At 38.0% G+C, this 15,363-nt stretch overlaps 1 protein-coding gene across 1 annotated transcript in view; it reads left to right on the top strand.

Annotated features, from left to right (window-relative positions):
- The window catches only part of PLSCR4 (phospholipid scramblase 4), a 104,110-nt gene that overhangs the window by 58,297 nt on the left and 30,450 nt on the right, over positions 1 to 15,363 (top strand). The window contains 2 exon segments of the mRNA XM_079100708.1: positions 6,787 to 6,897; positions 11,630 to 11,734. The gene's annotated coding sequence lies outside the window, so the exon portion shown is untranslated.

Genomic DNA, 15,363 nt, shown 5'->3' with positions numbered 1-15,363 from the left:
CTTTAGATTCCAGATAGACTTTGGTTCAGGTTCCAGACCTGTCACCTGCTGGGGCAATCCATCCCCTGGAGCTGCAGTCTTATTCTTTCTGCCATCTTTCACCACGACCACATCCCGGAGAGCCCACATTTATAACATACCCATCTGTACATCCATTTTTTCCTTGCTTATATAATCACATATAAGCATGTGTAATGTACGCATACATATATGCATATTGTAGATATTTGCTTTAGTTCATTTCTCCTGCTAGAAAAAATAGTTTCAACAAGGTAACTTTAAAACAACAGAAATTTATGCATTATGATTCTGGAGGCAGGGGAGTCCAAGATCAATGTGCCAGCAGACTGTCTGACCAGGACTTGCTCCTCTCTGCTCCATAAATGACATCTTGTTGTTTGTTCCACCTTCAGGAACCCTCCTGACATGTTCGCTTGCTAAAGGCTTCAACTCTTCATACTATTGCATTTGGACATTTAGGTTCCCACACTGGAAATTGGGGCAGACACCAACATTCAGATCACAGCAATATCTATATGTATCCAAGTACATATATATAGGTTCCGTTTTTACAAAAAACAAAACAAAACAAAACAAAAACCTCATCATTTTTAGTGCAATTTCTCTTCAAAATATTTAAGATCTGCTTTTTTCCTTTTAAGCAATTATTTCTAATTGCACCCCTTGAAATAATAGTTAAATGATTTTGATAGGCATTCCATGTGTTCCCCCAAACACTTCACTCTTTTGCATTCTTTATTACCATGTTTTTGCAGATGCAATGCACTTTTCACTCCATGTTCCAAATTTACTTTGATCCAGACAGCAAAAACAAAATCAAGCTTTTAAAATTATATAAGCTACATCCACAGGCACATAATAATATGAAAATATCTTTTCAAAATCACTGTCAGCCTTTCCTTTCAACATTGCAGTATGTGCAAAGATTCAGAAAAAGAATGAAAGACAAACTGTCACAATTTTCAAAAAGAAAAATAATATTGACAGCGAGAAACTATACACACCCGTACCACATTCTATTTGTTTCCTAGTGTTGCCATTTAAAATTTACCATAAATTAGGTAACTTTACACAACAAAATTTTGTTTTCTCATAGCTCTGGAGTCTGGAAATCTAAGTACAAAGTGTCAAGTAGGGGTGACCCTCTCTTGGGGGCTCAGAGGAAGATTCTGGCCTATGCCCCCGTCTCAACTCCTGGCAGCTGCTAGAAATCTCAGGTGTCCCTGGACTTCTAAAACGCATTTCTCCAATCTCTGCTGCTGTTGTCACCTGGTATCCTCCTTGCCTGATTCTGTGTCCAAATTTCTCTCTTCAGACAAGGATATGGTCACTGGATTATGGACGGCCTTCATTCATTAGGGCCACCTTTTAAGTTCATTGTATCTGCAAAGATTCTATTTCTAAATACGGTCCTGGGTATAGAAATGAAAGATTTAGGGCTTCAACATATCATTTTGAGGAAAACAATTCTACCCATGACACACTGCAATATCAATTTCAGGCAAATTTATAGTACAAAAATTTTAAATAGATGTAGCCAAGAAGTTAGTAAAGGGCATAACAAATAATATCAACAAAATTCTGTTCTCAAATGTGAAATCTTAGAAAATAGACTCATTTCCCTTTCCTGATTGGCAAGTGTAGAGATATCATGAAAATGTCATGATAAATATCATTTTAACATACATTTAGCATAAATTTTAATTTTTATTGCTATGGGCAAGAAATTAAAAAGTGTCACAGGACAGTCTAAGTTGACTTTTACCTAATTGAATAATTACAGAAAATATTGATTTTGGAATTTCTGTCATGTTAGAGGTTAGTCTGTTGAAGTAGACTATCAGAGTCTTAATTTGGCTCAACATTTTTATCAGTAGCATGATATTAGACATTGAAAAATGGAGTACCAGATTTCCTATGATTGAGGGCTGCAGGTGCAACTCAGTGGTAGAGGGCTTGCTTCTGGTGCCCAAGGTCATGGGTTCAATACCCAGGACCACAAAAATAATAAATAAATAATGGCCTGCAATAAAAAGATGAGGAAAAAAAACTAACATTTTAGGAAAACATAAATTAACTTTAATAGGCCCCATCTGACTTCAGTTCCAAGGTCAAGAAGTTAAATAGCCGAACTGAAGAAAATGAAATTATAGGTACAATGTGATTTTTCTGTTTCTAAAACACAAAGTTCCCACACACACCCTATCTGCAACTCTGAAGAGACTGTGCTCTCAAGTCGCCTTTGACTGTTGCTGGGTGACATGATACCTCTCCAGTTCAGCCCGAGGTCAGTCAGTGTAGACATAAAGGGAGCAGGAAACTTCTGCCTGAGGTATTTGCTATGGTTTGGACATGGTTCGTCCCTTTGAAGAACCTTTGCTAGAAGCTCAGTCCCCAGTGTGGTGGTGATGAGGCAGTGGAACAGAATAGTGGGTCCCAGTAGAAGGTAATCAGGCTCCACCCTCATGGATTAATGCAGGTCTCACAGGAGATTAGCTCTCGGGGGAGTGGGTTGTTATAAAACACAAGGTTGGCTCCTCTGGCACTCAGTCAGTTTCCCTCCTGCTAATCTTCCATGTTACGATGTCACCAGAGGTCCCTTGTCAGAATACTGGCACCATGCTCCATGGACCTTCTAGTCACCAGTATCATGAGTCAAAGAAACCTCTTTCTTTGTGAAGTATCTACCCTCAGGTATTTTATTATAGTAACACAAAACAAAGGAAGAAAATACTCTAGAGAAATGACTTTTGTTACAAAGATTTCTATTTTTATGGACTTCTTGGATAATGAGTGACATTATAACAACGTATGTCAAATCCATCCGTGAGGAGGAATCCAATGATGAGAAACTAAACCCTGAAACACATTGTTGTTGGAATCCTGTTCCATCTAAAGCTGCACCAAATAGGAATGTTCCCCATTGTCCAAGTGCGCCTCACATGTTCATTAGTTGGAAGGCAAGTATGTACCTTGGTTTATATGAAAATGTTGGAACTTGGTGGAATCTGTGGAGTACTTCTAAGAAAAAAGGTTTGAGGTAGAAGATCAACATTGAAAACTGTGGACAATTCACTTTTTACTGTTTGATGATGGAAACTGCCAAGCCATTGTTTCAGTTGCTGGACAAAGTCTGCCTCCCACCATGCTTTTCTCCTTCCACCCCCAACTTCGGCCTCCTTGTGCCTGTTACCATCGTCACACACTCTGGTTAACATTCATCGAGTTCCAGCTTTCTCTCTATCACGCATAGAACTCACTGATCTAAAGAGTTGAGGTTAGGAAGTAAAAGCTCAGCTACCATATACTAACAATTATAATTCCTCCACTATGCGATGAAAGACAGACTCTAATTAACTAATGTTGGGATTCAATTAATCACAAATACACTAGAAGTGACTAATATGCCAATAAATTTAATCCAATTAGGCCTCATTAACAGAAATGCATTGGCAGCTCATTGCATTATAGAAGCATCAGAATAAATAGTAGAAGGCAATTAATAAACCTAAGGAAGTTAATGTCAATGTAAGGGATCAGCAGTCATGACAAACAGAAACATCACAAGGAATAGAAGTCAGTCTTAGGAAGAAAACATTTACAGAGAATTTTGTAACTACTTAGAAAACCTTAAAGGGTTATTGTAATGAAGAAGAAATACATTCTCTTTTGAAACCAAAGATGTGTCATGGATATAGGTTTTGTTTCATAGAATGTGCTTTCAAACATTTACATTTATATGAACATGATTGATTGAAAACTTTAGGGGTTAGTGAATTCCAATTATGATATCAGCTTATACTGGAATAGCACTTCCACTGGGAATAATAAACTAGAAAAAAAATTTAACATATTAATTTGAAGGCACTAGAGAGCAATCAAAAGCGGACAGAAACTATGAAAGATCTAACAATTAAAAACAGAAAAGTATAGAAACCTAGTGAGATCTATGAGTGTTCTGGTTTCCCCCAGTCCTTAGTCATAGAACTGCTAGAACTCGAAGTCTTCATAGCTGTTGAGTTATGACATCAGTGAAGAGATTGCAGGTTATCAGAGGAACTCAACTGAGAATAATCCCATAAAGTGGAGAAAGATAGAAGGAAGAACATCGATACTTGCCTCTAAACAACCTCGAATCCTTGGCTGATTGTTGAACTGTGGAGGTGTGTTTATGAGCTTTCCATTGCTATAACAAAATACTTGAGATAATCAACCTAAGAGGAAAGGATTCTTTTGGCCTTCGGTGTGGGAGGTTTTGGTTCATAGTCAGGTGGCTCATTACTTTAGGGCCTTTGGTGAAACAGCACATCATGGTGGGAAAGTATGGCAGGGGAAAGAGCTTAACTCACAGCAGTGGAGAAGCAAGAGGCAGAGGAGACCAATATCCCCTTCAAGGGCACAACCCCAGTGATCCAACTTCCTTACCTTAGGTCCCACTTCCTAAATGTTCTACCACTTTCCAATATTGCCATGGACTGAGGACAAAGCCTCTAACACCTGGGGACACAAATCCAAACCATATCAACATGTGTCAGATGAATGAAACCAGCAGGAAGCAGCAGTTGAAGGGACAGAACAGAGATTTCCATCCCTGTCCACCAGGAGGGAACTAGATGGGAATCTGAGGAGAGCCAGACAGAGGTGCTTGCTAAAGCCTTCCAAGGACCACCCTGCCTAAGGGCACACAAAGGTTCCACAAGGTAAGGGTGATTGGCCTTCAACATCTGCCAGAGAACGATAAGTGCTCTTAGAGGAAGAAATGTCAGAATCCCTTAATGTATATTATCCAGAATGTCCTGTGTACAACAAAAATCTAATATACATCCTGAGAAACTAAAAGTATGCCTCATTGCCAAAAACTCACAACAACTGGAAGTCCACAAGAGATCCCAAGGTGAGGGAAACATTGGACTAGGTAGTAAAATAAATATTGTAAATACGGTCAAGAATTTAAAGACAATTATGTTCATAATGAATGGATACAGTATCTCATCATGAGACACATGGAAGCTGCAAAAAGCAATCCGACAATGCCTGAATCATAAAAGTATGATATGTTTCACAATTATCAGCAAATTGAAATAAGGAATAGTATATTGAATTTAAAGAGAAAAAAAATTAGAAACAAATGTAAACAAAATCCTGATAATCTGTTGGACAATCATGTGGTCAACATACATTTAACTCAATTAGCAAAAGGAAGACACAGAGGAGGAAGGGAGGGGGAGACTAGGAAAGAGAAGTAATATAAAGAAATAATGGGATTGGTACTCCAAAGTGCCCCCTTTGTCATACCTGAAAGTCTGTAGATTGGAAGGCAAACAGGTCACAAAAATTTAAAAGACATGTTTGAATCATTATTCTTTCCCACAAAACCTATGATTTGGGCTGGGCCAGGTAGCTCAGGCCTGTAATCCCAGAAGCTCTGGAGGCTGAGACAGGAGGATTGCAAGTTCAAATCCCGCCTCAGCAATGGCTAGGTTCTAAGCAACTCAATGAGACCCTGTCTCTAAATAAAATACAAAATAGGGCTGGGGATATGGCTCAGTGGCCAAGTGTCACCCCCCCCCCAAAAAAAAAAAAAGCAAAATCTGTAACTTGAGAGGTATGATTTTGGGGGCATATAATTACTTTCGAATACTTGTTTACCCTCCAAAGCAATGTTTCACAAGACATCTTTTGATCTTGAGTTTTGGGCATCTTCAATGCGGCCACCGAGCTTATTTACGTTAATAAGCTCAATTTTGTGACCCCTCTTATGAACTTAAAAACCAAGTTAGTAAATATTATTATGTTTTGCTATGGCTTTCAGGGACAGTTTCTGTTTCATGCTTTCAAAAACCCATTTCTGCACTTGAGAAATGTCCCCTGCACTTATTACTGAGCAATACAATATTAATTGGTCAATGGCTTCCAACACAAACACTAGCCAATAACATGCATACAAAGGAAGATGGAAAATTCTCGAAGTGTACTCCCACATGCCTTCTCCTACCCAAACTTCTCCCATTGTGGAACTGTGCCCCAAACTCTTCAGAGCTTAATCAAATTTGCTTCTGTCCAGCTGTCACGCTTCATGAGGTCAGATGACATTTGGGTGCCCCCTCCTTCCAACCATTGTACTGTGGTCTCCCCAGGAACCACCAGGGACCTGAATCTAATTAGTCTGAAAGAAGCCACTGTGCCTAACCTCGGTAATTAACAAATGGCATGCTTCTCTCACGTCAGAAAACACAGCAATCCTGCTCCCATTCCTCCTCTTTCCTGGTGCCCCCCACTCTCCCTCCCTCCCTCCCTGATCAAATTGGCCTCCTCCAGTCTGTGGAAAAGAAAAGAAAATGCCTGGGCCCCTTGCCCTGGGACCTCCAGCCAGCCCTGCGCTGCTGCCAAGGCCAACTCTTCAAGCCAGGGGTCTGGGCTGGGAGCAAATGCAAATGTGGAAGACTTGCGAAACAGCTTTCCCCTTTCTCCCGTTAGCAAAGCTTTCTCCCACGCCGGCCGCCTCTCCTGATCAGGGGCCACCCTGGGCTGGCTCCTATCTTTTCTTCCACCTCCTATGAGATCTGTGACAACTTGCTTCCTTCTTCATTTCCCCTGCGCCTGGTACCCCAGGTAGAGCCCACTGCAGGGCGCCCACCTCCAGGGGACGCACCCCGGGCGGGCTCCCAGGCCTGGGCGGCGCACCCGAGCGTCTGGGCGACCCCGGCGGCGCGCCTGGCCCCGCGCCCGGCCCTCCCCTGCGCGCTTACTCTGTTTTTATTCCAGAAATCCTCCTCTTCCGCCTCCCTTCCCCGCCTCCTGGTCTTTCCCTTTCCTCGAGGAAGCGAATCAGACCGCGCAGGGCGTCGCGGTGCCCGGTGCTCTGCGGTGCGAGCGGTGAGTGGGGCCGGGGACCCGGGACGCGGGGCGGGGGCGACGCGAGACGGACCCAGGTCTCGGGGTTTGACGGGGCGCGCGGCGCGGCGTCCGGGGCTACAGCTCGGCGGTTGTGCAGCCGCCGCGTCCTCAGGTGGGTGCGAAGTTTGGCGCTTGCGGTGCAGACGCGGCGGGCTGGGTGACAGCGGCGACCAGCCCTGGAGCGGTGGCGCCCGAGCGCCCCCGGGGCCCGCACGCCTGGATTCTCACGCGGGGCAGCCGGGCAGGGGCTCTCTGGTGGGGGGACTCACTCCGCCCGGGGGACACGCGCTCTCGGGGGGCGGTGCACCCCACCTGGCCAGCCCTGCGCTCTCAGCGTGCGGTTTCGTCCCGCATGACAGGTCCCGCGTGCCGGGGTCCTCTGGTGGCCCTCAGGGGTGACGCCTCGCTGCATCCCCGAGACTCGGGCCAGCCCCTCGCAAGTGAGAGGGTTAGGGTCACTTCTGTACCTGGCTGACCGGGAGGCGGGGATGGAGGAAAGAGGGTCGTAGGAAGGAGCCCATCTCTCACACTGTCAATTCAGGCAGACGGGAGAGATGCGATTCATTTGGAAGTGTACTTGTTCTAAAAAAATTAAAATGTTCATGTTTCAAGGTAGAGTTTTCTTTCGTCTATTTTTTGGCTTTGTTAATCTACTCCTGGGATTTATAATTTAGTCTTGATTTTAATTTTATATTGCATATTTAAAATAGTCATTAAAATCAGCATATTATACATTTAAAATAAAACCATATAAAACAAATACAGAAAAATATTATGCACTAAAATTTTATTTCTCACCTACTTCAAAGGGGATATATTCAATATTTAAATTGCATGCTATTTTAACAGCAATCGATAACTTCCAGCTGTCTATCTGTTGTTATAGTTCATTGTGATACACAAACATTATTTACATTAAATTTGAATGAGGCAAGAATGCTTATAATTATGTTCTAAGACCTTGTTGGGAATTGTACAGGGTAGTGACATTAGTTACAACACAGCAACATTCTGATTAAAGGAGAAGACCCCAAAATGTCATATTATATACATATATGTTCATAGGGAGCGACTTCATAGAATAAGTAAAAAGATGTAATATATTTTTCAATTGCATTATACTAAATTTATAGAAGTCAGTTCAGGCTCCACATGTAAATTAGAAAATACATTAAAGCAAAATCAACTTGAGTGTGGCATGAATAAAAAATTGAAAAATTTGTCTTATAAAAGATACAAAATCTAGGAATTTAAATGAAAATATGCTACATGTTTACATCAGAATCCAATAAAATATGTGATATTTAGGTGAAATGTCATTTCCATAAAATAATTCACAATGTAAATAGAATCCTAATTGGTGTTTTTGTTTTTATTAATGAGACTGTTTAGCTTATGAAAAACTACTTGAATATATGAAGATCTCAGTTGTATACATGTATGTGGATAACTTGATCATATGATTAAAAGGTATTATAGAGTCATAGTTTTTAAAAAAACAGTGAGACTGACCTACTATCAGACATTTCTGTGAAATTGAAGAGGCATTTAAAAGAAAAAGAAAACTGTCATTTGAAGCATACATTTTAAACAAAAGGAAAAAGAAGAAATGACATTTAATTGACCATGTTTGCACAACTAGGTATTTATCTGGGAAAACTAATAATACAATTGGAACTTTTCCTCATTTAATACACAAATGTAGGTGGTTTACTAATCTAAATTCAAATATATGAAGCCTAAAAAGAAAAAGGAAAGAAAATCTGAATGTGCACATGGCATGTAGGGAAAACATTATTCTAAGCATAATACAAAACCTGGAGACATTTAGGGATGGGATTTTTATTAACACATGCATATGAAAAGCAGACACACATAGGTGGTCATTGGAGTTTGGTCTTGCGGTACTGAGGATCAAACACAGGTCCCCCACATGCTAGGCAAGTGCTCTATACTGAGATGCATCCCCAGTCCTTTTTAAATGTATTTTCTTTTTCATATAATTTGAGACCCAGTCTCTCTAAGATACCCTGGCAGTCATCTGACTTGAGATCCTCCTGCCCCAGCCTCCCAATTTGCTTCAATTGCAGGTGTGTGTCACCATGCCTAGCTAAGCAGCAGTATATTTACAATAACAGAAAGAAAAAAAAAAAAAAAGATCATTTTGCTAAAATGTCTAGAACTCTTATGAATGTTTCTGAAAATCAACAACCCAATTGAAGATTAAAGAGTCCACTCAAAATAAGATAAATACAAGTAAATAAAAGAGGAAGACTCTCAGTCCTACTAATTATCTAAAAAAATCAGTTAAAATCAGTTATAAACTTTTGCCTGATTTACTGATTTTGGAAGTCTGATAATATTTAGAGTTGTTGATAATGACTTGAGAGGAATATGCTTTTACAAACTTATATGGATAATATGAATTGGTTAAAAAAAACTTTAAAGATGATAACTCTTAAAGATTTCAGATGTTCCTTCACTTATTGGAATTTATTTTGCAAATCATGCTCCCAAAAGTGCAAATAAAAATCTGTGTCAAGCCACAAGCCAGGTATGATGGTGCACATCTGTAATCCCAGCAGCTCAGGAGCCTGAGGCAGGAGAATCACAGTTTTAAAGCCAGCCTCAGCAACTTATTGATGCTCTAAGCAACTTAGTGAGACCTTGTTTCTAAATAAAATATTTTAAAGGACCAGAGTTTAGCTCGGTGGTTAAGTGCCTCTGGGTTCAATCCCCATTACCAAAAAAAAAAAAAAAAACCAAAAAACAAAAAACTATATCAAAACATGTGTCAAAAATATTCAGGAGGATTGTTTTTAATATATGAAATATGGAAACAATTCTGAAACCATTGATCAGAATTTGGTTGTATAATTACGGTTCATCCAGAGGTGATTGGTAGGTCTATATGATCTAACATGCAATTATGTCCAAATATATTAGTAGAAATACAAGGAAAAAAAGGCAGAACATAGTATATGTACTCTGTATACATATGCATATAAATACTGTACTATGTGTACACACACACACACAAACTAGCATATTTTGTAAAAAATAATTTGGAACAGAAAAGGTTAGGCTGATATGGATATTCATGTTCTATTATATAATTATAAAGAAAAAGTTATGTTGTTATAATAGGAAAATCGTAAAATATTGTCTGTGATTAGTAGTTTCTACAGAATATATCCCTCTTGAATAAATTAATTATCATTCACAAAACTTTCCATATTCTCTTCATTTGCTTTCTCTCTGAAGATAATTCTTTCAGGCACTGTTGAAAATCCTTTCCTTTTTATCCTTTCCTAACAAGGATGCTTATGTTTATTGTAGGCACAGTAGTGAAACATTGTTTCTGAAGGATTTCACAGCCCATTAACCTTGTTAAAACAAAAAAATACAGGATTGTTCTTCTAACACTCCTTATGTATTTCATGAGCATTGTAATGAAATTCATATTCTTAGTACCCACCCTTTAAAATAAGGGAAGTAGTAGATATGCTATTCTTTAAGAAGGAAAACCTCTAAAATGGACTACAAAAATTTGAACAATTGCATGTGAAAAATATATTAGCAACAAATTATAAATTTACAAAATTTAAACAAAACTTTAATATCCTTCTTAGGAAAGACAGAATCAAAACAAAAACTTACAAGTAAATGAACAAATGACAGGCAGTGCACAGAAATGGAGTTGTAGATGACTTTCAAACATAAAAGCTGTTCAAGCTCCATTATCAGATATAAAGAAATAAAACTATGTTTTTCTTTTTTTCTTTTTCCTTTTTTTTTAACCTAGCTGAGTAGAAATGGCAAACATTCTGATAAAACACTATATTGGGTGTGTACTTTTTTAGTCTGGTGTGTGAACTTATTCAAATTCTCTGGAATACAGTTTGCCATGATCCAAAATGCACAAAACTTTGATCTTCCCATTATGCCTCCAGGAACTTAATAAACAGATTTTACAAAAAAAAAAAAAAAAAAAAAATATATATATATATATATATATTTGTTTCAGTATTGTTTGCAATAGCATAAAGTTGGAAACAATCTAAAATTTTGTTATTAAGCAGCCAGTCGAATACCTTCTGGTATATTCATGCAAAAGAATAATGTCAAATGAGCTGAAATAGTCAATTAGATATTTTAATAAATGAAAAAGACAAGATTGCAGAAAAGTATACGGAATACCGCCATGTGTATTTAAAGTCATTTATGTTAGTTTGCATATGCTTGCAAAATCTCTATGAAGACAAAGTTTAACACAGATGTTAAATCGAGATTGGGTAGCAAGGAAGTCTTTCTATCACAACAATATTGGCATTGCTTGTTTAATAATTGTCTAAGTATAGCCCTATTTAAAAATGTCCTTTTTTTATAAACATAGATTTATATCAAGATGATGTAATTGTAGGTCACACGACATCCTGTTTGAGTAGCCAGAAAATGACACATTAAGCATATCTGGCAATTTTCCGTATAGCATCAATGGCATGGTAATGTTTCTTTAAATATATTATAAGAACATCATGGAAATATTGTTCTTCTGATAGTTTTTGAATATCACATAAAACAAATTTCCTTCTTCGAAGCTAAAATGCAAAAACCCAATAATCTCTTTAAATAATTGGAACTAATTTAATATAGTTAATAAAAGTTATCTATGGACCATACTTACCAGTTTGCTTCCATTCAATCTCAGGTCTTATTTTAAAATAAAGCTGCATAACCAACCTCTAAGATCATTAACATTGGCTGCAAAAAAGGAGATATTCTACCATACACTTTTTCTTTGGAAGGATTCTTGGTGTGTATAAAATAAGAAATATATTCAAGTTATAACACAATACTATAAAACTGGTTAGATGTTGTCAACAGTTTTCATCTGTTCATAGTAAAAATTCATCATTTACAAAGTTCTGGTAGGACTGATTCTGTGCAAAGATGTGAGTAAATGAATATATGTAACATGTACAGTTCCAATAAGATCATTTTTATGTGACATTTTAAATGATTATTTTATCCAAATAGACTTACGTTCATCGTGTCAGTTTAACTTCTGCAGTTGCTTTTGAGTTCCATGGTTTCTCTACTTCCAGCCTGTGTTTCAGCAACTCTTTAAGGTGCCAGTGTATGAAACAGGAATGACGGAGTCATTCGGTTATTAGACTTTAATCCATTCTTATGGAGCCCACTCATCTGTCCAGTTCTCTGATAACCAAGAAGTCATAAAACTAGTCAGCACATTACAAAATAGGAACCAAGAATAGGGCTTAAAATCTGTAAAGGGAATTGTACACAAAAGGCTATGCATATGTTTCGTATTTGTGAATTCGGAGAACTAGTTAGTTACGCATTCACTGTGATGGAATACATTGTCAGTGTCTCCTTTTTTTAAAAAAGTCTGACATAAAATATATTTTTTATTTATATTTTTTGAGAAAATTTAAAAAAGAAACATTGTTTACATTTTAAAATATTTCCTCCAAGTTCTCCATACTTAAAAAACATAACTATCATAATTACCCAGATTGTATTGTAAACATTTGTGATGTTTATCAAGCCATTTTGACTAAAATTTTTAAGGAGTTATTCAAGGAATATGATCTTATCACAATGTTCCACTACAATGGGCTGACTTAACCATTGTGCTAGATAATTCTGTAGCTTACATTTACCAGTTTCCTTTCTGTAGTCTTTCTATGGGAATCAGAAAGTATCACTTAAAATAAAAATATCTCAGCATATTTTGAATCTCTTTTAGAATTTAGTATGGAGGAAATGCAGTTGGGTTTACAAAAGAGATTTGAGAAAAAATTATATTAGTATTGTACTGGTAATGTTTTTGTGTATTGATCTTTTGTCTCACCACAGTCTGAACTTGTTCATGAGTTCTAACAGTTTTTAATGGATTCCTCGGAAACTTCTGTGTATAAGCAACATCCCATTTCTTCATTTCCAATCTGGATGCCTCCTTGCTGCTGTTCTAACCTAATTGTCAGGTCCCAAACCTGTCTGGTAACATGGGATAGAAGTGCATTAGTGAATACTCCTCTCATCCCTTACTCTCAGGGGAAAAGCAGTCCGTCAGCCTCTGTTACTGGGATGTTAACCGTCGCATGTCTGTTAGGTGCCGCTGATCAGATTCAGGAAGTTACATTCTCCTTCTAGACTGTTGGGTATTTGATTTTTTTTTTTAATTTAAATCAAGAAAGGGTATTGGATTCCATCAAATACTTTTTCTGCACTATATTGAGATGACATTTTTGTTTGTCCTTTTAATTGTCATGGTACATTGATTTTTTTTGTATGATAAACTTTTTTATTAGCTAAATCCAAGTCAGTCATGGTGTATGACCTTTCTTATGCTGCTGCATTGAGTTTCCTAGTATTTTGTTGAGTTTTTTGTTTCACACCTTTTTATTGGTGCATTATAATTATACATAATACTGGGATTCTTTATGCCGTATTTGTACATGTTCTTAACATAATTTGATCAATCTCATTCCCAGTACCTTCCGTTGTCCTCCCACCCTCCCTCCCCTGATCCACTTGCTCTACTCTACTGATCTCCCTGCTGCTATTATTATTTTAATTAGAGCATTATAATTTTATATATATAAATCACACACACACACACACACACAATCGTTTGTGGTGTATTCATGCATAGACATAGCATACTTCGGTAGATTCATTCCCTATTACTTCCCAGGACCCCTCTCTCCTCCTACCCCCTTGATCCCCTTTCTCTACTCTCTTGGTCTCCCTTCTACTTTTTGATTGTTTGTTTGTTTGGTACCAGGGATTGAACCCAGGGGCACCTAACCGCAGAGACACATTCCCAGCCCTTTTTATTTTCTGTTTTGAGATAGGTTCTTGCTAAGTTGCTGAGGTTGAATTTGAACTTCCAATCCTCATGCCTTAGCCTTCCAAGCTGCTGGGATTACAGGCTAGTACCACCATGCCCAGCCTCCTTTCTATTTTAGTGAGATCTCGCTCTCTCTTTTTTTTTTTTTTTTTTTTTTAATTCCTTTTCTGCTCACCGTCCCCACCACTAACTTCCACATATGAGAGAAAGCTTTTGACCTTCCGAGTCTGCCTTATTTCATTTAGCATGATGTCCCCCAGTTCCATCCACTTACCAGCAAATGACACAATTTTATTCTTCTTTATGCTGAGTAAAACTCGGTTTTGTATGTGTATCACATTTTCTTTATCCATTTACCTGCTGCTGGGAACCTGGGCTGATTCCGTGACTTGGCTGTTATGGATTGCACTGCTCTAAATATGGTGTGCCTGTATCACTGTACTGTACTATGCTGATTTTAACCTTTTTGAGTCTGAATTCTTAAGGAATATCAGTAAAGTTTTCTTTTCTTGGGATGCTGTCTTATGATTTTGATATCAGGTTCATAAAATGTTCTGTTTTCTGGAACTTTTATTTTATGGAGGAGTTTGGGAAGGATTGGTATTCATTCTTCATTAAGCATTTCATAGAATTCACCAATGAAGTCACCTGTGCTTGGGTTCCTTGGTGGGGAGATTTTTGGGTACTAATTCACTTTCTTGTTATACTTCTGTTGAGGTTTTCTGTTCCTTCCTAGGTCAATTTTGATAGTGTGTTTTTCTAGGAATTTGTCTAATTCATTCACTTATCTAATATTTTTGCAAATGTACATATGATTTTTTTCCTTTTGTGCATTGCTGGGGTGGAACCGAGGGCCTCACACATGCTAAGGACATTTTCTGCCACTGAGTTATGTCCCCAGCCCGGTTCATTTTCTTGCATAATGTTTTCTCTCTATTCTTCAGAGTGGTTAATTTTTCTTGACTTATCATTAAGCTCAGTAAGTTTTTCCACGTAATCTGCATTTATGCATTGGGTTCATCCAGTATTTTAAAATTTTTATTATTGTATATTTTTGCTTAATTTTTTTTCCTTTGCTCCTTTTAATATTTTAATTCTTTGCTGAGACATTCAATCCTCTACCCTTGCCTGGAGTTTTTTAAAGCACTGCTTTAAATTCTTTGTCATATAATTGCAAAATCTGTGTCATCTAGACATTAACATCTTCTGATTTTCTTTTCATGAGCTGACATTTTTCTGGGTTCATTGTCTACCAGAATTTTGTATTATGTCCTGGAAATTTTGAAATATTTTATGAGATTCCAAGTCTTGTTCAAATGCCGGAGACAAAATTGATTTTGTTAATGTTTTGGCAGGCCATTGACCCAGTTGGATGGAGGCCACAAGTTTTATTTGTTTCTTCGAAATCAGTTTCACTTTTGTAGTTATTACCATGATATTCAGAGCTCTCTGGTGTGTACACAGCCCAGTGAATGGCCAGTTTGATACCTGGGCAGTGTTTTCATTTACTGCAGTTCCCAAAATTTTCGTGAGTCAGATGCGGAGGATCAGATCCATGCGTGTAC

The sequence above is a fragment of the Sciurus vulgaris genome, assembly GCF_902686455.1.
Source record: "Sciurus vulgaris genome assembly, chromosome: 10".
Lineage (NCBI taxonomy): Eukaryota > Metazoa > Chordata > Mammalia > Rodentia > Sciuridae > Sciurus > Sciurus vulgaris.
This window is presented reverse-complemented; position numbering and strand designations above follow the sequence as displayed.